At 45.9% G+C, this 27,313-nt stretch overlaps 1 pseudogene across 1 annotated transcript in view; it reads left to right on the top strand.

Annotated features, from left to right (window-relative positions):
* The window catches only part of LOC144754207 (E3 ubiquitin-protein ligase TRIM39-like), a 214,047-nt pseudogene extending 187,801 nt beyond the window's left edge, over nt 1-26,246 (top strand). Inside the window, exons 5-6 of the transcript XR_013594682.1 lie at nt 4,599-4,648; nt 24,376-26,246. The product of XR_013594682.1 is annotated as an E3 ubiquitin-protein ligase TRIM39-like (transcript). The remainder of the gene's footprint in view (nt 1-4,598; nt 4,649-24,375) is intronic.
* Nucleotides 26,247-27,313: the final 1,067 nt, after the last annotated feature.

The following is a 27,313-nucleotide window of genomic DNA, read 5'->3' as shown; positions in this document are numbered from 1 at the left end:
GGAGGCTAAATTATATTCCTCTATCATCGCCCGCCGGCTACAAGATCTGATGCCGGCTATTATACATCCGGACCAGTCCGGTTTCATTAAGGGACGGCAAACTCATGACAACTTACGGAGGGTGCTACATCTGATAGAGAAGGCCACCAGATTCCGCATTCCGGCAGTGCTAGTGGGGCTGGATGCGGAGAAGGCGTTCGATCGTGTCGACTGGGGATTCCTATTTCGCACCCTCACTGCCTTTGGGTTTTCGCGCCAATTCCTCACGATGATCCGTGCGAATTATCATAGCCCTACCTCGAGGGTACTGATTAACGGACACCGGTCTGCTTGCTTCCCTCACTCCCGGGGTACGAGACAGGGGTGCCCCCTCTCCCCTCTCCTCTTTGCCTTGAGTATCGAACCCCTGGCTCTGGCAATCCGGGAGAATGATCAAATCAAGGGCCTTCCCTTCACGGGGGAACAGCACAAAATATCCCTTTTTGCGGACGATGTACTGTTGTCATTGGGAGACCCGATTCAGTCCTTGCCGCATGTCCGCGAGGAGCTCTCCCGGTTTGAAGCGGTGGCGGGATTCAGAGTCAACTTCGACAAGTCGTACATCCTGAACCTAACCCTGTCCCCAGCGGAAGTTGAACGGGTGCGCTTGCTGACGGCCCTACCATGGGCTCCTGCCTCCTTACTATATCTGGGGGTACATCTAACGCCTACTATTGGATCCCTGTTCGCGGCTAACTTTCCCCCCTTGCTGGCCATGATACGGAATGAACTGGATCGGTGGAAACCGAAATTCCTCTCGTGGCTTGGCAGGATACATGCTCTTAAAATGGTCCTCCTGCCTAAATTTCTTTATCTTTTCCAGGCCCTCCCTATTCCTATTGACATGGACTTCTTCAGCCGATTGCGGACGTTGATGCTGAAGTTTATCTGGCAGGGTGGACGGGCTCGTATTCCCTTTACGACGCTGCGACGACCGAGGAAGGAGGGAGGAGTTGGGTTCCCTGACATGCTCCTATACTACAAGGCTGCGCAGCTACGGGTGATAGTGGAATGGTTCCAGCAGCTCTCAGAGAAACACTGGCTGCATATGGACAGGGCCGTGGCGGGGAGGTCGATTTGGGATTTGATCTGGAAGCCCAAAGCGGACCGACCTAAAAATGCTTACATTAGCACTCCTACTAGCACGGTTCTGAAGGTGTGGGACACGGTCACTGGCGACGACCGTTGGACCACGTTTCCGTCTCCCTTCACCCCCATTCACTTCAACCCGGCCTTTCCACCGGCCTTACAGGAGGGACCCTTTAGGCTGTGGCGAGAGGGAGGCTGTAGGGCACTTACGCACTTGTTTCACGGGAGGGTTCCCCTCACATTTCACAACTGCATGCGCGACTATGGGATTCCGGTCACTGAGCGCTTTCGCCATGCCCAGCTTCTCCATTAGGCAACATCGGCAGAGATGGGCGAGGCCGCTACACGACCGCCTTCCCCTTTCGAATCCTTTCAGCTCCGCACTTCCGCAATGCGGGGGACGATCTCCTTCTTGTATGGGCTGCTTCTGGCCACTGCGGTCGCCCCGCGCCCCCACTATATGGAACAGTGGGAGGTCCTTTTGGATCGAGACATCTCTGACGATGAATGGAAGCACCTCTGGAAGGACATAGTGACGCACAACCATTCAGTGAACCTTAGGGAAGCCCACTTGAAAACCATGCATGACTGGTATTTATACCCGGCCAAGCTCCACCGTATATTCCCAACCTCGTCGGATAGATGCTGGAGAGGGTGTGGCCTATTGGGGGACTTCCACCACATCTGGTGGGACTGCCCGGTCATTCGCCCTTTCTGGATTGAGATACTCTCCCACATCAAGGAGATATTGGGGTATCCGATCTCGGACTCTGTGGCTCATGTCTTGCTGGGTCTCCGAGATCCATTATTGGAACATCAGACTAAGGCGGACAAACGCATTCAATGGCTTTGCTTAGGGGCAGCTAAGCTTACGTTGGCGGCAGCATGGAAGAAACCACATGCCCCAGCTATATCATTGTGGCATGCGAGACTTTGGGGACTACTGAGTATGGAGAGAGTGGCGGACATCTTCCTGGGCAATTTTAAAAACTTTCTGTTCCGTTGGGGGCCACTGGTCCGTTTCTTGTCATCTGGGCTGCCATCTGCGGTGTGCCCGCCTACACTCCGTGCACTCCACCTGTTCCAAATATAACCGGATTGCATGCCTCTGCAGCTTAGTACAGTGCGAGAGTGTCTGTGTCGTCACCACTGGGGGGTGGGGGTGGGGGGGAAACCAGTTGGGTGTGGTTTTTTGTTAATTGTTGCGGCACTATTTAGCTCTTGGGGATGCAGGGCTTCTATATTACTTTTTGCACCCCTCTTCTGCTGGCCCTCGGACTGCGTATGGGCTTCGTCCTGAGAACTCTCGAGCTGGCACTAGACTTACTTCTGGACTCTGATGCTGTGCTTGCCACCTCTTTCAGCCGCTTCACGCTTCTATCCTCGACTGCTTATTACAGCTTCCCCTGTGAGGGATTTGTGGCGGAATTGTCGCCTGTATTTTTTTTTGTTGGTTTTTTGGTTTTTCTCTCTTTATCCCTTCCCCTCCCCCTTCCCTTCCCCTTTTCTGCAAATTTTGAATAAAAACACATTTTACAAAAAAAAAAAAACATATATATCTGGGATGTTTTAAACGGGATAGTGGGAAACTAATATATTTCACCGTTCCTTTCTGTTCAATCTCTTGAATGTTACTGAGCCATGCACAAGATTCTGTAAACTGTAAAAAAGTGGTGCGAACTGCCAACATTTAATGGAGGTGAGGCCATGCTAAATGTGGATCTTTGCAATATTTTCACTTCTCTTTTGTGCAAAAGAAAATTTCCAGGCCTAGTAAAGAGCATTTGTTTCCAAATGAATCTGATGTTGAGCTTCCCCGTAGGTTTGCAGGCTGAAGCCGTAATTGAAGCACACATCAGAGCCATTCACAAAGACGCTCAAAATCAATTGTTTAAAAAGAAATGAGGGTGACACCGAAATTAGCAGTGAGAAATGATCAGTAAGGATCCCTGAGACTGGCGAGTGCTGACACTGCTGCTTAACCTCCACGGACATTCAGAGACCCATTTCAGCTGAAAACAGTAAAAGATGTAACCAAACAAAAACAATAACAACCTTGGTGTTGTAAATTGAAATGATGGCAGAGATGAGTCACAGAGCACTGGGGACGACCATCTGCTGTGTAGTGAAGAGATGGCCTGTGATTTGGCTCTGCCATTATTTCAATTTACGACTTTAAACCTAGTCTGCATTCCTCAGTGTGAGTGTGGGGCTGGGGTTGCCAGTGCTGAGAGCTTGGAAGTTGGAGGCCTGCAAAATCACCAGCAGGGGCAGGCAAACCAAAACAAGTTACAGAAGAAGGGGCCATCACATGCTGTACAGCGTGATGGCCAACAAAATGTTCTCTGAGTGAGCCAGGGAGAGAGCTAAGAACACAAAGGAGGGACATTGACAAAAATGCACCAATACCATGCCAGCATTTCTAAATGCCACAGATAACAACCAATGGCAATCACGGGGTGTTTGTAGATACATCAGAAAGGGTCTTCTTCAGGACAAAAGAAGGAAGTGTGACAGCCATTGGTGGTTGGAAATTCACAAGATTCAATCTATTAACTCCTCCGAGCCCGGAAAGAGTTCTTATTCAAGGATCATCAATCAACCAGCTGTTCAAACTTTAGCTGTGTACCCCTCTGGATGTGCACGTCGGCCTTCAGGGGGTAGTGGGGTCAAGGTATTAGCAGTATTCAGTATTTAGAGATCGTCATGTATTGATGCCAAGGAGTGCTTGCTTCCCAAACCTCCTTAAATACTGTATTCTCTAATGTCTCTCACCAACTCACGGTCAGTCACTACTACTCCCACTTCCTTCTTTTCTTCTGAAGAAGACCCTACTTGATGTATCTACAAATACATATATATATACTGGGTCGAAACTTCAAGGTAATCTCATGTCCTGGCTCACAACAGCAATTAATTTAAGAAATAGGATTAGCTAAAGTGAAAGACTTGAAAAAGACGAAGTATTTATATTATTGTCTTGTTTATTGTTTGAATTTGAAAAGGTCACCCATTGAATTGTCTGTGTATTTGTTATTGTGTGTTATTTGTCAGACAGCCCCATTGGCATTATCTTTTTGTATAGAATTGTTTACACAATTGGTGAGAAAAATAGAAGAACAGAACAAATAATTTAATAAATATATTTTTTGATAAAAACTTACTGATGTGTGGTACATTTATAAAATTGATTGAGAACAAAATACTCTTGTTCTGAACCAGTATCCCGTGGTTCTTACCCAACGGAACCGCTTGTAGCTTTATAACTATTAACCCAGGTTCCGAAGGATACAGGGTGACCCCTTTCATCTTAATGGTTGTGTATAAATAGTCACACACACTGAGCACTAGTCCTCAGCCGCTGCTCTTAATACTGAATCTTATTTCAAATACAGGTCTTATGTGATGTCCATTCTTTGTTCGTGTGGCTGTCATTGCTTTTTAATACAAAGATGATGTGTGTATTACAGGTGTAATAATGTGAAGATTCAGTGTCCAGAGGTGGTGAAGCCGTATAAAGGTAAATGTCATTGTGATGATGTTACATTCTCTCTGTCATGTGATGCTCTTTTTATTATTAATCTTTGTGCACTGTTTGCTGGAACATGGAATGTAATGATGCTTCCCTGCATCTTACATACCAGGTTCCAAGTTCCACGAAGTACAGTTTACTGGATTTACTTTGACTGCCAGGCGTGCTGTGCTTTATCTCCTTGACTTTAATTTTTACTATATGCTGTGGATTTTCGTTTTAATATTGGCGACGAGGGACTCATTATACTTTCCAGCCACGTCTAATTCTTGCACAGGAGCGTAATTTATATCGAATCCACGAACAAAGCTTCGGACGATCTACCTTACCTTGAATATTTAGGAGGCGGTGTTGTCTTCCACTTTCGTCGATGTTCTGATTTGAAAAACTGCATTTTTAAGCAATTTTTGGGTTTGCCGGTGAGATTTTCCAACGTTCTACTGGAAGCTGCATCTGGAATTATTGTGCGCGTCATCGCGTGTACACGCACCAATACACGCCTTTACGTCAACACGCATACTAAACAGCGTGTATCCGCCATTTTGTTTCCATAGTAACCGACTCATACCGAGTTACCGGAGATGGAAATGAAAGGTGCATACATCTCAGCGCTCAGCTCTATTACAATTTCATGAGCAGGTACGGTATTGCGATGTTGATTCCTCGCGCATGAAACAGTGACTTTGATTTTAGCGCTATTGGTACATGTATTTATATAGCGCAAATCACCGACACCGTATCTAAGCGCTTGCTTAGGGAACCCGTCCTGGTATTCCCCTGTGAGATACCCCGGCAGGGTATCCACAAGGTGAAAGCCAGGCATCCCGCCGCGAGGGGCCGTAGTGGAGATTAAGCAAGCTATTGCCCAGAGTCGCAGAGTGTGACCCCGTGAGTCGAGTAGGCACCGGAATGAGAATTATCGAGTCCGTGGAATTTATGAGCCCGAGACCCGCCGAGGCGGAGAATCGAACCCTGGTCCACGGCCGATCTCAGCTTCCGGGTCTGCCGCCTCTAACCACTGAGCCACGCTTCTCCACTCCGCTATGATGTGCGAGCAAGTCTATCTTTTTTTTTTTTTTTTTTTTTAAACTTTATTTCTTGGCGGCGAGTAAAATAAAGAGGCACAAATCATACAAGCAACAAGGCAGTTAACACATACGGACCAGGAAGGTCAGATCCAAAAGGAGGTACACAGCCAGATACGGCCCACATCCCGGAGGCAGGGCGGCAACTCGTGAAACCTGCGAAACAATAAAAGGGATTTGCTCTTGTGCTCCCAGAATCCCCTGGGCAATATCAATTTCTTCGCCAATTTTCGTAGATGATGCTCTACCAGTCCAAACAAAAACAGAACAAGAACAAGAACCCCATGAACGGCATTTGTGGCATTGATGCAATCACATAAGGAGATATAGGCAAGGGCCCATTTCAGAGCGAACCTCACAATAGAACGTGGTCGATGGTAATCACAATGACAAACAAGTGTACGCAACAAGGAATATCGGCATGACTCAGGGTACTGCTACATCACCTCAAGACACTACACCCCAGAACCCTCCCCAGCAACATCAGACTCCGAGGAAGCGGAGGAAAACAGCTCCGCGCTGGTAGCGTCAGAGTCCACCTCCTCCATCCCCTCGATACACATGGCCCTCCAAGCGAGTAAGTCATCACGGAGCTTCCCATCCCTTCGTGAGCTCTGCATATGTGACTCCTCCGCTAAGGCCCATTCCCTAGCGTCCCGTAACCAACTGGAGATTTCAGGCGCCCTCTGTCCCATCCAAGTAATGGCCACCCGCCTTCTCGCCAGAACCAACAGGAGTTGCAGTAATTTGTAGGACAGACCCCTCTTCCTGGGTTTTGGCACTAGCGCCAGCAAACAGTGAATCGGTTCCAGATGGATCGCAAGGTGCGTAATCCGGGTAATGTGCGCCACCACCTCGACCCAAAAGTCATGTACTAAGGGGCATTCCCAGGCCAGGTGAAGGAAACCCGCCCGTTCAGCATTACACCTCGGGCAAGTATGGCTCCTGTCCTGTCCGAGGAGATACGGTGGAGGGAGGCAGGTGTCATATAGGTGCGATGGAGAAAGTTAAAATGTATCAATTTGAAACGCGCATTACAAGAGACCTTACGAGTCAACATCCCTATCCGCTTCCTCTGGGCCGGACCCAACTCAATCCCCAGGTCCGCCTCCCAAGCCCTCCAAGCAGGCATCAATGGGGGAGTCGAGTCCCTGCGCATCGCTGAGTAAAGAAGGGAAATCAGTCTCCTACCTCTGCCACAGGACAAGATGATGTCCAGGGTATTAGTGAGCTCGGGCGCCTCTGGGAATTGGGGCCACGTCGTCCTGGCTACATCCCGGAGACATCCATAATGCAGGTATTGGCCCTCACGCAGTCCAAATGAGTCCGCTGCTCTCTCAAATGACACAAACGAGTCGTCCGGATAGAGATCCGCAAGTGTCTCGCAACCGCCCACGCACCACTCTCGGAAAGACATATTCGCCTCCATCTTGAGTATTGGGGCCAGGATCCAAAGGGAGAGATCCCTATGGAATGGCGCACGGCGCAAAACGCGTTCAACGAAGTGCTGCCAAATGCGGGCCGTATGCCTGACGACATAGGGCAGCGCACCGTCGGCGCCCCGACCCTGCATGAGAGCTTGCTGTAGCACCCTGTCCGAAGCCACTCCCGCCAACAAGGCCAACTCCCAGTTCTCAGTGTCAGCAAACCATCTGGCCGCTGGGAGAAGTTGTGCAGCATAGTAGTATAAGTCAAATCTCGGGGCCTCAAGGCCTCCCGCATCCCAACACTGCGTCACCGTGCGCAACGCAACTCTGCTGCGACCACCCGCCCAGAGAAGAGATGTAAGGAGCGAATTTAGTGTGCGAAACACCCGGGGGGGCAACGGGCAGAGGGTATTCTGCAGCACATACAGAACTCTAGGGAGCATCACCATCTTAGCAACTGCTAGACGGCCCATAAGGGAGAGAGGGAGCGTGTTCCAGAATACAACGGACGAGCAAGTCTATCTTTGAACATTTTCTACGTTCAGCTCTATTACGATTTTATGAACATTTCTAGGGTGGCGTGTGCGTATTTGACATTGGAGATTCACTTGTGTTTACATTCCTTCTTCACTGAAACACAGTATTGTGCATTTGGAACCATTATGGCACTTTGAATCTGATGTTGCAGCAGTGTTGCTTGTTTGCCATCTACTGGATGTTTTGGGACATTGCATCCTAATTCTTTTGGATAATTTTGGAAAGTACTTATTGCATTTACAGCATTCTTATTTGAACATTTTAAGGTGGCAACTTTCTTTTGACTTCACAAACTGCACTTCTGATCTAGACTTGGGTTTTATTTTCAAATTTTTATTTGTATTGACATTGACAATGCAATTCGATCCTCCATCCACATTTTTACAAACTAAAGGTGATCCTCCTATTCCGTGGACAAGATGGAAGGAGGAATTTTTTACTTACCTCAAAGCCATGGATGGAGAACGGATGTCTGCAGAAAGGAAAAAGAATATATTTTTACATTGTCTTGGTTCAGAAGGACAATTAGTTTTTAGAACATTACCACCGGTTAGGTCAGGTGGTGATGCTAATTTGTATGATGAGGCTGTGTTAAGGATCGAAGGTAGATTCAAACCTGTTACAAGTGTGGCACTTAATAGATTTAAATTCTCTACTAGGGTTCAAGACGATAATGAATGTTTTGATGACTTTCTTACTGCTCTACGTGCACTATCCTTACACTGTAACTTTGGTCTGATGACTGATGAGATGATCAGGGACCAAATCATTGTGCACGTAAAGAGTAAGAAGGTTCAAGAACAACTCTGGATCTTAGGTGACCCTAGTTTAGAAACGGCTATCAGTACAGCCAAAGCACTTGAGCAGTGGATTAAATCTCTAGATAAGGTTACCACTTCTAGTCCTTCTACTTCTAGCTCTGAAGTTAGCACGGTAAAATCTCAAGAACCGAAGAATATTTACAATTATAAAAATGATGGTACGGGCAAGCAGTACTATTGTTACAGATGTGGGAATCCTGACCATATCGCTTCTTACCCGCAATGTCCTGTCATTAGTAAACAATAAAACAAATGTGGGCGTTCAGGACATTTCTCCAAAATGTGCAAAAATATGGTCAAGTCTTTTCATGATACTAAAAGACCATCTTTTTCTTCCTCCAAACTTCCTAATAGCAATGTTTCATGTGTTTCCGATGAAAGTAAGAGTGTTTCAGAAATTATTGAGTCGGTGTTGTTTTATCCATCCAGGAGTCTTTTGATATTTCACAAACTGATCAAATACCTTCTCCTAAAATATTTTAGGGAAGGTTTTTGAACTTATGGCAGATTCTGGTTCTCCGTGGACTATTATTACACGAGAATATTGTACAGAATCTTTTGGAGATTTGGTAGACATCAATACCTTATGTGTACCAGATATTATTGGTTACAATTTTGAGGGTTCTAAAATTGAGTTCATTGGTTTTAAGGAAGTACATATTACTTTTAACAGTAGTTCTGCTGTTATCAAATTATATGTTGCTTGTAAAGGTGTGAATGTACTGGGGTGGAGAGATCGGGCCAAATTAGGAATCACTTTAAATCCTAGATTGAAAGATCCTGTGTCAGTTCTTGCTGTAACAAGTACTTCATCTGTGTCCACTGATTTTTCCCAATGTTTTCCTAAGGTATTTTCTGACAAACTGGGAAAACTGAAAGGTTTCAGTCACAGAATTAAAGTCAAACCCAATGCTATTCCGATTAAACAAAAGTTAAGGGGAGTTCCTATTAGTATTAGAAATGAACTCAGAGATATGTTGGATACTGTGATCAAGGATGACATAATTGAGGAGGTAGAGTCTTCATTGTGGGTATCTCCCATTGTTTTAGCACTTAAACCTGATAAAAGTATTAGATTATGTGTGGATTTGAGAGCACTGAACTCAAATTTGGTTACTGACTGTCATCCACTTCCTAACATCAATGAAATGGTTTGCATGTTGGATGGTGCATGTGTGTTTTCCAAGTTAGATCTCAGGTCTGCATATCATCAGATTTAGCTCACTGAGGACTCTAAATACTTTACAGCCTTTATCACCCCGCATGGCCTATTTCAATTCAAGAGGATGCCTTTTGGTTTGGCTTCGGCCGCTTTGGTTTTTCAAAGGGCCATGTACCATATTTTTAAAGATGTGGGATCATATGTCAAATGCTTTCAGGATGATATCCTTATTTTTTCGAAAAATGACAGTGAACATCAAATTCACCATAAATAGGTTTGTTCCAGGCTAGAACAATTTGGGTTAACACTCAAGGCTAGTAACTGTAAGTTTTTTTGTAAATCAGTAGAGTATTTGGGGCATACTCTTTCTGGGGAGGGCGATGTACCAAAAAAAAGCCTTGTGGATGCTATTGTGAAAGCCACTGCTCCTGACAATAAGTAGAAGTTATTATCTGTCGCAGGTTTATGCGAATATTACAGCAAGTTTATTCAAAATTTTGCCACCAAAATGGAACCCCTTAGAGAGTTGACCAGGAATTCAACTAATTTTGTTTGGACTGTCAAACAAGATCTTGCCATTAAACAGATTAAGAATGAGATTATCAATGCTCCCACTCTTAAGTCATTCTGCATTAATAAAAAATATGTTATTACTGTGGATGCCAGCCTGTATGGGGTGGGAGGGGTTCTTAGTCAGTGCTCCGGTAAAAAAGAGTGGTTTGTTGCATTTGCGTCCAGAACTTTGTCCTCCACAGAAAGGATTCAGTGATTGAGAAAGAGCTTTTAGCGTGTATTTGGGCAGTTGAACATTTTCGAAATTATGTATGGGGAAATAGATTCACTCTTAGAACGGATCATAAGCCTCTTGTGGGGATTTTATCTCCTGGTGGTGGGTGGATTCCACCGCGCGGATAGCTCGTTTGACTTCCCGTCTTCAAGAGTATGATTTTAAAATTGTTTATGTACCTGGTAAAAGTAATGTCACTGCTGCTTTTCTTTCGAGATTACGTTGTAGTGATGATAACATTGCTGTGGTTGAGCAAGATGATGATGTTGTTGCTTCTATTGGGGATTGTGTTTCTCAGGAGTTTATGACTGTAAGTGAAGAAGAGTGGTTTGAAGAATTGAGCAAGGATGTGTTGTGCCAGCAAATTTTTGGTTATGTAAGGGAAGGATGGCCCAAAGAAAAAAATATGTCTGCTGATTTAGCTCCTTTTGGTCATGTTTATTCCGAAATTGAGGAGTTTGGTGGTCTGTTGTTCAAAGCTGGTAAAATCATTCCTCCTTGTTCATTACAGTAAACATTTTTGTTATTGTCTCACCAAGGACATATAGGTATGTCTTCCATGAAACGCCTTGTTAGGGCAAACTTTTGGTGGCCTGGCATTGATAAGATGGTGGACAGAATGGTAAGAGAATGCCCACAATGTATAAACAGTGATAAGATGCTTCTTGTGTCTTCTGCTCCTCTCAAACCAGTGTCTTGGCCAAGTTTTCCTTAGCAGAAAATAGCTTTCGATATCTCAGGTCCTTTCAAACATCTTCCCCTTAATGCTCGTTTTGCCTTGGTCATGGTAGACTATCATTCTAAGTGGCCTGAGGTGAAGTTTGTTGGTAATGCTTCATCTCAAGTGATGATTACTTTCTTAAAAGAGATTTTTGCTTGTGAGGGAGTTCCAGAGACTTTTGTCTCGGATAATGGTATGCAGCTTATTTCTTCTGATATAGAAGAATTTCTTAGAAGTTGTAATATCAAACATCATACTACATCTTTATATGAACCTAGGGAGAATGGCCAGGTTGAACGCTTTAATCGTGTTCTTAAGGATTGTATTCAGGGTGCTGTTTCATCTGGTGAAGATTGGTTGGAGGTTGTAAGGAAAAGATTATGGACGTATCGTATTACTCCCCATTCAGTCACCGGTGTGAGTCCTTTTGTGCTTCTTAAAGGTAGGGAACCTTCCTCTGATATGTGTTCTTGGTGGATCAAAAAATTGAATAAAAACAATACTGTTGTTAATGTTGAGAATATTGCTAAGCATGTTGAAGATAAACAACAGAAAATGAAAATGTTTTTTGATTCTAAAATGAATGTCAAAGTTCCTGATTTTGTGGTGGGAGAATGGGTAAGGATAAAAAAACCTGGATTTTTAGTCAAAGGATTTTCTAAATGTTATCCTCCCATCAAAGTAGTAAATGTCTTCAAAAATAGTGTTGTCACTCAAGATGGGAGAATTTGGAATGTTCGTAGAGTTGCTAAATGTAGTGATCTCAACATGGTGCATAAGCCACAGATTTCACATTCAGAGGACAACTATGGAAACCATGTACATAACTTGAAGAGTCTTCCTCACAATTTTGTGCAAAAAGATTTTTCTATTGCTTCCAGAGCAAAAGTAATATTAGACCTAAAAGACTTCCTTGCAGATATCTGAATTGATAATTTTTTTTTAGGGATAAGATGTGTTACATTCTCTCTGTCATGTGATGCTCTTTTTATTATTAATCTTTGTGCACTGTTTGCTGGAACATGGAATGTAATGATGCTTCCCTGCATCTTACATACCAGGTTCCAAGTTCCACGAAGTACAGTTTACTGGATTTACTTTGACTGCCAGACGTGCTGTGCTTTATCTCCTTGACTTTAAAATAAATATTCTAATTAATGTTACTATATGCTGTGGATTTTCGTTTTAATAGATGACTAGCTCTGTATGTTACTGTTCATGAAAATGGGATGGGGTGGTATGGTATGGTATGGTGTTGTGTGCTATGGAATGGTATGGCATGTGTGGTATGGTATGGAATGTTATGGTGAATGGTATGTTATGGAATGCTATGGTGGTATAGTATGGAACATTATGATGTGGTGGATGGTGTGGTGTGCTATGGTTGGCATGTATGGTATGGTATGGAATGTTATGGTAGGATGAGATGGTGTGGTGTGCTATGGGGTGGGATCGTATAGAATGGTATGGTATGGTATAGTATTTAATTGTAATGTGCACTCAGGTCAGGGTACAGTTGATTGATTTGTGTCTGTAAACTATGGGCCATAGGCATGAACACATTTTACCATAGACACAGAATGGGCAAAACCCTTTGATGCATCTGGCCCTTTGTCTTTTCCAGACGTTTGTAGATTTTTACTTGATTTGCTATATGTGCTGCAGCATTTCCTTTGTTTAAATCATTGTTCCCCTTTGGACATTCATGTTAAGTTTATCGTAAATTCATTCTGAGTTCTAATGACTACAATGACCAAGCACATATATCAGTATTTAAACAAAGAGAGGGGACACAGGGAGCGATTGGGAGGTCCAGTGACTCGTGCTCCCAAGAAGATACTTTAAACAAACTAGAGTCAATGTTCCTATAAGGAGGAAAAACGTCCAGAGATAAGGAGAGATAACTTGAACCGTTCTACTGCTCTGTAAGTGGGGGACAATGCGTCCTTATCATGATGCCCTCACACACCCCGAAGAATGTCATGCTCCATCATTGGGCTGGTGCTCCTCGTCGGTCCGACGCTGCAATGCCCTACTGGTCCCCTGAAGGGTCACTTTTTTGGACATCTTTTGTCAAACATAATTTTTTTCTGTCAAACATAATTTTTATAAAGCTGTGGGGGTAATTCGGCCCTCGAATGGATAAGATCTTTTCTCAAGAATAGAAGTTTTCAAGTGCATTGTCCTCCATTCAAATCCTCCCCCCGGGGGTTGAGGCATGGGGTCCCACAGGACTCAAGTCTGAGCCCGACATTATTTAATCTTTATATGGAATCCCTAGCTCATATTGTGGAATCATTTGGAGTAGACATCTTCACATATGCCGATGATACTCAATTAATGATCACACTTACCCAGGGACAGAATGAAGCTGCAATCAATTTTTCCACCTGCCTCACGGCAGTAGCAAGCTGAATGAATGAGAACTGTCTGCGTCTAAATGGTGACAAGACTGAGCTGTTGGTTATCGGTAAAATTCCATCCACTTGGTCGCCTGCGTGGTGGCCGCCTGAACTAGGTCCGACACCTTCTCCTTCGGAGACTGTGAAGAACTTAGGTGTCCTATTAGACTCTAGTCTATCCTTTAAACAACATGTTGGTAAAGTGATAGGAAGATGTTATGGTAGCCTTAAAACACCACGCAAAGTGTTAGATCTTCTACCTATCAGTGCCAGGAAAACTCTAATTCATGCTTTAGTCACGCCCCATCTTGACTATGGCAATTCCCTGCTCATAGGCCTAAGAGAGAAAGGGCTTAATCAGCTGCAGTGTGTTCAAAATGCTGCTGCACGCCTGGTGCTGAACCTGCCTCGTAGAGCATCAGGAAAACAGGCCCTGTCAACACTTCACTGGCTCCCCATCAAGGAACGCATTAGGTTTAAAGTGTTGTGCTTCGCGCATCCCATTGCCCAAGGGAAAGGCCCAGCGTATTTACAAAAGCTTCTAACCATTCATTGTCCCAGACATAATTTGAGATCACTGGGAACTTTGCTATTCAGGGTACCTCGCATCCGTAAGGCTAGAATGGGAGGCCGCTCATTCAGGTGCTTAGCGGGTAAATACTGGAACGAGCTTCCCATTGAACTCCGTATGGAACCATCAGAAGTAAGATTTCGCCTTAAACTTAAAACCTACCTTTTTCTACATACTTAATCTTCAGCTAGAATTTGCATTGTCTCTTAGCCTGGTGTTAACAGCTACTTAGGGGGCTGACAGCAATCATAGCGCGGGGACACACAGTGTTTAGTGTAACCAGGCGCTTTAGAAATGGTTTTATTATTATTATTATTATTATTATTGAAGTCCTAAATGTGTGGTTATAAAATGACTGGAGGGAGTATAGGACATTTTATTATAGAAGTGATCTCATTGTCTTTATTAAAAAGATGCAAAGAAATGAGTGCTGCTGTGAGGGGTGTTATGTCCCTCTGTAGCTAGTTATGTAGTATACCCCTAATGGGTATGCTTTAGGACAACATGTTTCGCGCTATCTCACGGTCTCTGAAGAAGATCCAAAGCGCTTCTTCAGGACCAATCAATAAAGTTATTTAGGAAAGAAAAAGAGTCCAATGACCTGAATTAATATAGTGCCACTAGAAAGATCAAGGAGTAGTACTCACTTGAGAGCGGGCATATTGCCCCATGAGAATCGGTCTGTGGGTCACTCAAGACTGTAACTCGAGAATAAAGGAGCCGTTAAACCTGCACAACTCACATCTGGCACATAGAGTAGTAGAACTACTCAAGTTATCGCTTCTTTTCTCTGGATGTTTTTCCTCCTTATAGGAACATTGACTAGTTTGTTTCAAGCACGTGTCGACACTGACCTAGTGTGTGCATCTACACTGACCTAGTGCATGCACCTACACTGACCTGCACATGCACCTACACTGACCTGCACATGCACCTACACTGACCTAGCACACGCACCTACACTGACCTGGCGCATGCACCTACACTGACCTAGCACATGCATCTACACTGACCTAGTACATGCACCTACACTGACCTAGCACATGCACCTACACTGACCTAGCGCATGCACCTACACTGACCTAGCACATGCACCTACACTGACCTAGTGCATGCACCGACACTGACCTAGCACATGCACCTACACTGACCTAGCACATGCAGCTACACTGACCTAGTGCTTGCACCTACACTGACCTAGCTTATGCACCTACACTGACCAAGCTCATGCACCTACACTGACCTAGTGCATGCACCTGAACTGACCTAAAGCATGCACCTACACTGACCTAGCACATGCACCTACATGGACCTAGCACATGCACCTACACTGAGCTAGCACATGCACCTACCCTGACCTACCACATGCACCTACATGGACCTAGCACATGCACCTACACTGACCTAGCACATGCACCTACACAGATCTTGTTCATGCACCTACACTTACCTAGCACATGCACCTACACTGACCTCGTGCATGCACCCATAATGACCTAGCGAATGCACCTACACTGACCTAGCGCATACATCTACACTGACACAGCACATGCACCTACATGGCCCTAGCACATACATCTACACTGAACTAGCGCATGGACCTACACTGATCTAGCACATGCACCTACACTGACCTAGCACATGCACTTACACTGACCTAACACACACATCTGTCTACACTGACCTAACACATGCACGTACACTGTCCTTGTGCATGCATCTTCAATGACCCAACAAATGTATCTACACTGACCTAGTGCACGCATACAGTTTATAAGATCTTCTCTCACAGTCGACACTCACACCTTGCACCCACACCGAGGCCCGCAGCATCATGCACATCTGCGCTCATGCCAGGTACAGACACACTCATAACAAAAGACGACAGTAGAGTACTGCTGCACTGATTTCTGCAGATAATACCAAAATTCCATGTCATTTTCCTGCTACAATTTGTGCCAGTTCTGCCAAAGCGGAATGTGTCTCCGATAATATCTGGTGCAGTGGTACCGCATGTGGTAATACTGCATGTGGTAATACTGCATGTGCTAGTACAGCGTGTGGTAATTCTTCACATGTTTATGCTGTATGTGTTTATACTGTGTGTTAGACCTGGCACCATTGGCGTGGGTCTCCCTTTCATTTTTGTTGTTGCCTCATGTATTTTTGCCGTGTTAGATGCTTTGGGCTCTGTACCACTGCTATCCAGTGCCACAGTGCAAGTGCTTCCTACTGTAAATTGATGTACTAATCAGTGGTTCCATGTTTGGCTATTTGGTTTACTTGTCGGACCCTACTCTAGTGCACTGAGTGTGCCAGGGCGTGTAATCCAAATGCTGCTTGTGGGCCTGCAGCACTGGTTGTGCCACCCACAGAAGCAGCCTTGTAAAATGTGTCTAAGGTCTGCCATTGCAGAGCCTGTGTGCAGTCTGGTACTGTCATGCTGACTGGGCAAGTGCACCCACTTCCCAGTCACTAAACCTTCCCTTTTCTGCATATTAGTCACCCCTATGGTAGGCCCAAGGGCAGGGTGCATTGTAAGTTTCAACAAAAGCAAAAGGTCCAAGATTTACAGACCCATATCTTTTTTTAGAATTTGTATAGAGACGAGGGAACCATACTCAAAGCTCTGGACCCTATGAGCTTCAAAGTTTCAAGTTTTAAGATAGGTGTGAGTATATGTTCCTTTTTTGTAAATGTATTGGTTCAAGGCTAAATCCTTTTCGCTTAGTTGCAAGCACCATTCAAATATAAGGGATTCATTCCATTTTCATTAAAGTTTTCCAAAGAGTTCCTTTATTGATTCAACATTAGACACAGACAGCCGACACGTGTTTCGCCCTATGTGGCGAATGACGCCAGGGCTTTTTCAAGGCTATTTCAATTTCGTTAGGACATTCTTCACAATTCTTCAAATTTCGTCAATATACAAAAGATAACACGGTGGTTTCCCACATTCAGTTTTTCTGGGAGCTAAATCTCCCGAGTTGGCAGTGTCCTTCACAAGGTTCCGTGTACGATGCATGGGCTGTTAGAATTGTTACATTTTACAATCTTAACAGTCTCAAAGAACATGGTAGAAATTTGAGTTTAGTATGCCTGAACTCAGAATAATAAAATACATCTTTTAGTAAAGTTTATTTTAATATCCTGTGTTTGCAAATACCACTTTTAGAAAGTAGGTATTTGCTTGTCTAACCATTCAAACCTGCCTCTGCTAGTTTGTGTATTCCTATGTCTGGTTTCTGTAAGTGACAGGGCTGGGGAATTCCAGGAGACAGGCTGATCTGCATCTTGATGGGAGGGAGGAGTGCACCTGAACTCTGTCAACAGAGTACTCCAGGACTGTACTTGCCTTCCACAATACAGACTCCACCTCCTGTGGGGCGTCTGTTGTGCTTGCCCTGCACTGTGAAAGGAAAGGAGAAGTCTGGTAAACAGAGTGCTTCAGAACTGATTTGGACTGGGCAAAGGCCCCTCTCCCCTCAGAGAACAAAGGATTTCTGGGTATAAATATTGGGTCCCTGATCCCATGAAATTGGATCACTTTTGGACTACAAGAAGAAACCTTTACTGTGGAGAGCAACCTGAAGAAACTGAGGAGAGACTATTCCCAAGCTGAAGTGCTGCTTGGGGGATTGGCCTGCAGTGGTTGCCTTACTGCCAAAGGAAGGAGAAAGGAACTTTGTGTACTTTGGTTTCAACTTGTGAAGGATCTCCAAGGGCTTGGAAAAGAGCTTGCCTCCTGCTGAAGTCTCAAGGACAACAGACTTCACCCCCCAGCTCCCCAGAGTTCTTTTGGAAGTGCCTGCTGCTGTTTTGGGCCTTCAGAGGAACTGCGTGTCGCAAGGAGCTGGAAGCGCGACTCAACAAGAAGAAGCGTGTCGCCGTCGCTGTGCCTGCCGTCGCAACTCCGGAGAAAGGAGGGTGTCGCCGCTGGAACTGTCGCACTGCACCGCATCGGAGAGAAGCATGCCGCAACAAAGAGGAAGCGTGTCGCTGCTGCTGCCGTCGCAACTCCGAATAAGGAGGGTGTCGCCGCTGGAGCTGTCGCACTGCACTGCATCAGGAGAAGAATCTCACAACGAGGTCGGAGCGTGTCGCCGTCGCTGTGCTTGCCGTCCCAACTCCGGAGAAAGGAGGGCGTCGCCGCTGGAACTGTTGCACTGCACCGCATTGACCAAGAGCACCTCGCATCCCCGAGAAGTGCGCCGCCGTCGGAGCTGCTGCCGTCGCATCTTGGATGTCGCCGCTGTAGTTATCGCATTGAGCGGAAGCTTCACACATCTTGGAGAAGAGCGTCACCGCTGGAGCTGTTTCCGTCGCATCGTAAGGGTGTCGCCGCTGCAGTCAACGCATCGGACCGAGAGCTTCTCGCATCCCCGAAAACCGTGCCGCATCTGGAAGATCTTCACACCTTTATTTCTTTGCACCTGAACTTTGCCGCATTTCTCATCGCTTCGACATTGCTTGTCGTGGAAGTGCAACGCAACTTAAGGTACATTGACGCGTAGTGTCGCATCTAAGTACTGAACTGAACTAAGCTTAAATCTACCATCTTAAATTAATCATAGTGTGTATTTTTGTTGTTTAATGGTCTTGTGGTAACTCTATATAAAGTCTACTTATTTTTTATATAAAACCTGTGTGGTGTCCATTTGTAGTGTTGTCACTGGGTTACTGTATGTGGTCATAACTGCTTAACTTACAACGCCTCTGAAATAAGCCTTGACTGCTCGCGCCACGCAATCCAGAGGGTGAGCAGGGGTTATTTTAGGAGGGTAACTCCCTTGTCCTGACTAGAGGAGAGGGTCCCTGCTTGTCACAAGTACCTACCTGTGCCAACCAGAGACCCCCAAATCTTACACTGCATGCGATAATACTGCACACAAATATGTTGGATGTGGCTATACTGCACATGGTACTACTGCACATGGCTATACTGCATGTGGTAATACTGCTTGTGGTTATACTGCATGTGGTAATACTACACTTGGTTATGCTGCTTGTGGTTATACTGCATGTCATTACACTGCATGTGGTAATTCTGAATGTGGTTATACTGCACGTGGTTATACTGTGTGTGGTAATCTTGTTTGTAGTAATATTGTGTAACTTTGAATACCAGTTAGGTAGAAATTTCAACTTTTTGTCAAATTGGTGTTGATACAGAACTGCAAATAGAAATCTTTGGGTTGTGGCTTCTGACAGGGCGGTAGAGTTCAGTAAGATATTCTGGCTCAGCCCCTGTAGTGTTTCTACAAGATACCCGGCCTCAAAATGTTTGTAAATAATCAGAAACCCACATTTTAATCTTGCTTTGTTCCCACTGTAACTTTCTAACCTACAAATTATGTCTGGTGCTTTCTTTCTCTAAATACTGGTATTTTGTAATAATTTTTGGGGGGAAAGTGAAAACCGTCCCACAAATTCCTGTAGTCTTGACTTCACTAGAGCTTAGCTCAGGCCTGGGACCGGCCTCTGCTGGAAGTTTATCAGATTAAAATGATCCTCTCTAGCGGCACTGACCTGTTGTCGAAATGTTTATTTCCTCTTAGACATTCCTAAGACTAGACAGGGACCTTGCAAATACAAGCCTGAGATTCGATATCCCAAGAGATGGACCTCGTCTTTCTCGCCTTCACGTCACAACCAAATTTGTCTCGTTTACACCACGTCTAATCAGAACCTTAACTTTGATCCCCAAATCCTGGCTGAGGTCTAATAGGGATAGGGAGGCAGTGTCTGTGGACTGCTAAACCCAAAGGCAGTGTCTGCAAAGTCTGTGAGAATCTAAAACAGATGGGGACCAACAGCAAGATCTGCAGAGTGGTGTCTGTACATGAGTTTACCTGGTGTGGACTTAGATCTGGAATCACAGCTGTATCTACACTCACTACATCTACCAATGCCAACCAATGGAAGCCTCCCTAAAGCACTCTACCTGGGTCACCAAACTAGTACATTTTGCCTTCTAGTAGCGCTGTCATTCTGCACCATCTAATGTGCTGTACTGACTAGTACAGTATACCACGGGGTAGTTCTACCACTCTGTACCATCTAATTTAGTGTACTGACTAGTACTGATTGCCTTCTAGTAGCTTAGTCACTCTGCACCATCTAATGTACTATACTGACTTATACGTCCAGTCTTTGGAAGTGACTTCTGCGGTTCCCCTTCCCACGGCCGGGCTTAGCTCCGCCCCCCGCCTTCACCGACCGGCCGGGCTCTGCTCCGCCGGTCCAGCGCTCTGGACCACAAGCCCCAGGAGCCTCAGGGGCACAACGCGCTTTTCCCACGCGCCTGGAGGCGCATAAAGACCCGCCTGCTCCCTCGTCCCGCGAGGATGCGAGCAAAGGGCGGGCCCTCTGTGGCCCTCAGAGGCACGAGGAGGACGGGACGGGGCCTCTCCCCCTGACCCCACCACACTGCCAAGGTAATAACTTTATGACCTTCCTGTCTGTTTGGCAAGGGATCATAAATTGAACCTTAGTTGAAAACTCTTTCTGGAGACCTCGTTACAGCCTTGTGATAGCTTAACACTTGCACACCCCACGATGACACACAAGGGGGTGACTAATAAATCTATCAGCCAGAGAGGCTTGCACTCAGGGTCACAAGTTCTATGCAGGCCATCTCCGTCCACCGCCAATATGAATGAACCTGCCAAGTCTAGCACATTCTTCAACCACTCGCCCGACCCAACCAAGGGCATACCGCAACACCTCTCGCTGCTGGATGAACTAAATTCCCTCTGCAAAACAAGTTATGCCACCGTGGAACCCAGAAATGAAATCAAAAGTTCCTCCCCGTGCCTCGCTAAACGAACCAGCATGTCAACACCAACCGTCAGCCCTCTGGCCCAATTCAAAAACGTTAATACACCAAACACTGTTTCTTCGCAGTCCTCATCTAGCAAAAGGAAGTGGGATGGGGTCAAGCTCACAAGGAATAAATCAAAACAACAAAAACTCTGTTTTAGCTCCCCACTGCCTGCAACTAACCCCTTACAAAAATTGGAAGAAAAAATAGACCAATGGATAACCTCCTTCAATTCGATCTTTTTGGCCCAGATTGAACAAACGGTTGGCTCACTCATTTCCCCATTGATTGCCAAAATGACCACCTTAGAGGATAGGCTGTCGGGAATAGAGAATTGTCTAAAGGCCAACCAAACCCGCACGGAAAATTCTTTAACATCAATTGGTCCCAACCCACTTGGTACTAAAAGTAACAACCAAACTCACCCCCTAGGCCCTATCCTTCCACCCTCCAATGCACCTAAAGCTAACCACAAACCGGGCCCTTTACAACATATTGCTACAAAGTAGAGTCTAATAAGAATACAACTCACATACAGCTACCCCCGGAGGCTGCACCCTTCGTGTGTGTTCTTGCGGGAGTTCCAGAAATCAAACATGGAAAAACTGAGCGGGAACAAGACTTACTTAACAAAGTCATATACTGGCTAACTAAAAACAGGCCCCTGCCCCTAGGTTTTGACGGTACCATCAAGTCTGTTAGAAGGGTGGGTTGGCTAGGCCCCCTACAAAAAGATATTGACGGTGACCTTGTTCTAATAAAATTTAGAAGTGGCTTAGTCGTTCCCTACCTGCAAACTTTGTACCCCCGTGAAGGTGTTGGCCCTATATCCATCTGGGACTTACGCAAATTCTACCCGAGCATGGTATATACCCCTAGACTTAAACTAGGGGCAGAGTCAGCTCACCCGAAGGGCAGAAATACGCGTGCACTGTGTGGCCATGGCTTTACCGCCTTCAACCACCCTGTAACAATGTACACTGGCCATGGGCATGGAAAATCATGAATTCTACTATGAAACAAAGGAACTTTTTCATGCAACATGGACTAATGTTTTATCTTTCTTCCACTTTGTGTTTTTATATGTAATTTTTGTCATGAATGTTTTTAAATGTATGCTTTCATGATTTTAAACAAAATCGAATAAAGCTAAAGAAAGGGTAAAGGGACTTATACAATGTACCTTTGTCTAGCTCTGCTACCCCGTACCATCTAGGACAGTGTACTGATTAGTACCATAGCCCTTCCAATAGCTCTATTACGTTGTGCCATCTAAAACAGTGTACTGACTAGTACTGAATACCTTCTAGTAGTTACTGTGTACTTTCTACTGCTATGTACTGACTAGTGTGGTATATCTTCGAGTAGCTCTGCCACTCTGTGCCATCTAAGGCAGTGTACTTAATAGAACAGTGCCCCGTCAACTAGGTCTGGCAGCGGCAGCCACTATTAACAAAGGGTGGTGGGGCGGGTGTGGTCACACGGGAGGTGTCACGCGGGAGGCATCGCCCGGTGGGGAGAGTGAGAATACAATATAAAAATAATAATAAACTCACCTCTTACCTTTTGCCTCCTCCAGCGTTCCGTCTCCTCACGCTGCCTCTGCTCTTCTTGCCTGCTAATCCCAGCAGCCCCTGGGACAGACTCCCTGTCCAATACCTGGGCTAAGAGGCCCTGCTCAGACCGGGAGTCTGTGGGGTTTCTACTGCCGGGCAGCTCTATGCAGCTGGGCTTGAGAAAACCTAAGTGCGCTCTTTTGTTTTGGCCGGCCTAAGCTGGCCGGCCAAAACACATATGCGCACTTAGGGAGTGGAGTGCACGTAGCACTCCTCCTCCCCCTTCCCATGCCTCGGCCTGCCCCTCCCAACACCGCTGGCTAAGAACCAGCAAGGGTAAAAGAAAATGAAGCAAGAACATTGTTTTATTTTACATTTGCTGGCTCTGAGCCAGGCAGTGGGGTGATGCTCCTCCGCCAATATGGAGGAGCTGCCACTGAGCTCTGTCACTCTGTACCATCTAACGTACTGTACTGACTAGTACAGTACACATTCTACTCGCTCTGTCACTCTGTACAATCTAATTCAGTGCACTGACTAGTACTGTATACCTTGGAGCAACTCTGTCATTCAATACCATCTAATTCAATGTACTGAGTAGTTCTCTTTACCTTGGAGAAACTCTGTCTCTCTGCAGTGTACTGATTGGTACAGTATACCTTCTAGTAGCTCTGTCACTCTGTACCATATATTGCATTGTCCTGAGTAGTAGTGCATACCTTGGATTAGCTGTGTCACTCAGTGCCGTGTAATGCAGGCAGACATCCTTTGTCCAGTGAGATTCTGAACTAATTGGATTTTTCTAAAAAAGCTTTATTGAAAATAAACACATTAAGCTGTTTCCAAAAAAGAGGACTCAAACTCTTTCTCTTTGCTTACTTTTCTCAAATACAATGGAGGAGTACCAACTCAAAAATTCGTTTGCATGAACCCCTTTTGAGGCCTAAGAGGTCCTGGGCCTTGAGCAGTCCTCCTCTGAAAATATTTTATGTTCCAAATAGGGCAATGCTATCCAGTACTGGGATCCCAGGACTTCCTCAACTCAGCACTTTAACTAGTACAGTATACCTTTTAGTATCTCTGTCCCTCTGTACCTTATAATGCAGTGTACTGACTAGTAGCTCTTATACTCTGTACCATCTAACTTAGTGTACTGACTACTACAGTATACCTTCTAGTATCTCTGTCACTCTGTACCATCAAATACAGTGTACTGAGTAGTACTGTATACCTTGCAGTGGGGCTGTCACTCTGTGCCATCTAATTCAGTTTAATGCCTAGTATAGTATATCTTCCAATACTTGTCACTCTGTGCCTTGTAATGTAGTGTACTGTTAGTACAGTATACTTTCCAGTACCTTCGTCAATCTGTACCATCTAATGCAGTGTACTGAGTAGTACTGTACACTTTCTAGTGGATCGCTTACTCTGCACCATCTAATGCAGTGTAATGACAAGTACAGTATAATTTCTAGTAGCTCTGTTACTCTGAAATCTAATGCAGTGTACTGACTAGTACAGTGTCCTGTCTGCTGCAGTTTTTTTGTGTAGTGCAATGTGTGCAGTGTGTGTGATGTAATATGCTTCTGCAGTGTAGTGTGTAGTAGAATGTCCTCTCAATGTAGTGCAGTGTGTTGTTTGGTGTAGTGTGTGCACTAGATGAATGCGTGCTTCAGGGTAGTGAGCAGTCTAGTGCCGCGCGCTCTCTAGCACAGCGTGCTCCTTCCAGGTGTGGTGTAAATTAATCATATGTAAAACAGAAGCAGTAATTACAGCCTTTATTTGTGTCATTAAATCTCTAATTGTGAATCTCTTCTCTGCAGTGATAGTGACTCTGGATCCTGACACGGCTCATCCTGAGCTCCTCCTGTCTGAGGGGCGGAGACATGTGAAAGGGACATACACAGAACAGACCCTGCCGGACACCCCCAAGAGATTCACCCTCTACCCCTGTGTGCTGGGGAGCGAGGGGTTCACCTCCGGCACACATTACTGGGAGGTGCAACTGCTGCAGGAGGGGGGAGAGTGGCATGTGGGGGTCGCAGCAGAGTCTGTGAACAAGAAGGGCTTCTTCACATGGTCACCTCAGGGGGGAGTCTGGGCTGTACTGGGGCAGGGGGGTCAATACAAGGCTCTCACCTCCCCTTGGATCCCTCTGGCCCCGCGTGAGAAGCCCCTGAAGATGGGGGTATATTTGGACTACGAGGGGGGGCGGCTATCCCTGTACAATGCTGAATCCATGGAGCTTCTCTACTCCTTCCTGCAGGCCCCGTTCACAGAGAGACTCTTCCCGTACTTCCTGCTCTGTGAAGGAGCCGAGCTGAGGCTGGTGTGAGAGCTGCAGGGAGCTTCAGCCTCTCATTCTTCCTTTGCACCTCCTACTGGAGAGGAGAGGAGCTGATGCTGGTGTGAAAGCTGCGGGGAGCTTCAGCACCTCATCCTTCCCTACCTACCCCTACAGGGGAGGAGCGGAGCTGAGGCTGGTGTAAGAGCTGCAGGGAGCTTCAAACCCTCATCCTTCCCTCACCCCCCTACAGGGGAGGAGAGGAGCTGAGGCTGGTGTGAGAGCTGCAGGGAGCTTCAGCCTCTCATCCTTCCCTCGCACCTCCTACTGGGGAGGAGAGAAGCTGAGGCTGGTGTGAGAACTGCGGGGAGCTTCAGCCCCTCATCCTTCCCTACCTACCCCTACAGGGGAGGAGCGGAGCTGAGGCTGGTGTAAGAGCTGCAGGGAGCTTCAGACCCTCATCCTTCCCTTCCTCCCCCTACAGGGGAGGAGCGGAGCCGAGGCTGATGTAAGAGCTGCAGGGAGCTTCAGACCCTCATCCTTCCCTACCTCCCCCTACAGGGGAGGAGCGGAGCTGAGGCTGGTGTAAGAGCTGCAGGGAGCTGCAGACCCTCATCCTTCCCTCACCCCCCTACAGGGGAGGAGTGGAGCTGAGGCTGGTGTGAGAGCTGCAGGGAGCTTCAGACCCTCATCTTTCCCTCCGTCCTCCTACGGGGAGGAGCGGAGCTGAGGCTGGTGTGAGAGCTGCTGGGTGCTTCAGACCCTCATCCTTCCTTCCTGGAGCACAGGCAGAGACGCGTGCAGGTGGCAGGATGGGGGGGGCAGTAATTCCAGTGACACCTCAACTGTCATCTACAATTTTAACTCCAACATTCCATAGAATCTTCTTCAGAATGACACGCCCATAGGTTGCCTTGACAACCAGAAGGCCCAGAGGAAGGTGGTTTTACACTGAAAGAGGGAGGGAGAGATTGGGGGAGTTAGATGGGGGGCTGTGGGGTCACTGTAATTTCTGCTCAGTCGCCATCCCTGACAGCTTTCCTCTCAATGCCTTACTGTTACTTGTTTAGTCCATGATAGTTGCTTACTTGCAGGCCTGGGCCGTGTGTCTTTAACATGACACAGCTGTGTCGGGTGAACTGCTGGGCATAGGGCGTGTCTGGGACCCTCTCTGAGTTAGTTGAAGCCTTGGACCCGTCCCCTCCTTAATATGGCCTTGGACCCGAGCCTCACCAGGGATGCATTTTGTGTCCCCCTGCATTTTGTTGTCACCAAAGTTAGCATTAGGTGTTTACGTTTGCTGATTTTTAAGAAGAGACCCCCCTTTAAAATGCCCAGCACCTGCTGCTGCCCAGACCCTTCTGTACAACTGCAGCTGTTCCTTAAAATAAAAACTCATTTGAGTAGCAACGTCTGAAGTGTTATAGCCTAAGTTGTCAAGAGTCCGTGTAACAGGAGATCCCAAGCCTCAGAGTGCACCGCGCCATTGGCTTAAAAAAACACCACTGACTGGACATGTTACAAAAGCATCAGCATCTGTGGTGCTTGGACCAGCCACAGCCATTGGTGGCTTTTATCCATTATAAACAAAGAACAGAACAAAGCTCCAAGGATGCAAGGTACTGAGCACGCACAGAAGGGATGTACCTGACCGTGCGTGAGCCCTCCCGGAGCCGGGGCAGTGTTTCAAGATCATTTCTCTGCCATAATATCACACAGGGTGGCACTATCTGAGCCCCTCACATGGATGTGCTTGCATTGTTCATCTCCTGACAGCATCACATGAAGGTGTTAAATGTCACACAAACAACATGAAGAGGTGCGGATGTCACACACACGCAAGGTGAAAGCTTGTCAGCTGTTGGGGGACGCTGTGGCACTGGTTACACAGGGACCAATTGTAAGAATCCAATCCAAAAGGTTTTTAAGTAGTTTATTGTAGATCAGCACAGCATAGCTCCTGTCAGGATAGCAGCAGGATACAACTGCCCTCCAAGTACAGAATGCTACATTATCAAAACTCTGTTTAGAATCAAGAACCAATACAGAAACATAACAAGTCTCATGCCTTAAAGGAATACACTAATGTGCATATAAATAATGTATTTACACTAGATTACGAAATATAACACATCTCCCCCATTAAAATAAAAAAACAAAGGGAATAAATGAGAACAAGTCATACAAAATCTTGCAAAGAAATGGGCCTATTTCTGACCGTACATTGTTTTTTATTCTTGATGCCACAGAATCATATTTTAGCTCATGACTCGGCTTGTCATCATGCATTAAGTTTTCCTGAGATCGGTTGGTATTTTGTATAGGACACTTAGCTACCCTCCTTGAATTCCAAACCGTTCCATCTTGGGTGACAACAGTATTCCTGAACACTTTTTTAACTTGAATGGGTCTACCATATTTACTCATGCCCTTACCAACGAGACACGGTTTCAAAATCCTGACCCAATCACCAACTT

The sequence above is a fragment of the Lissotriton helveticus genome, chromosome 5_1 (assembly GCF_964261635.1).
Source record: "Lissotriton helveticus chromosome 5_1, aLisHel1.1, whole genome shotgun sequence".
NCBI lineage: Eukaryota > Metazoa > Chordata > Amphibia > Caudata > Salamandridae > Lissotriton > Lissotriton helveticus.
The sequence above is the reverse complement of the archived record's forward strand: the minus strand, read 5'-3'. Positions and strand labels throughout refer to the sequence as shown.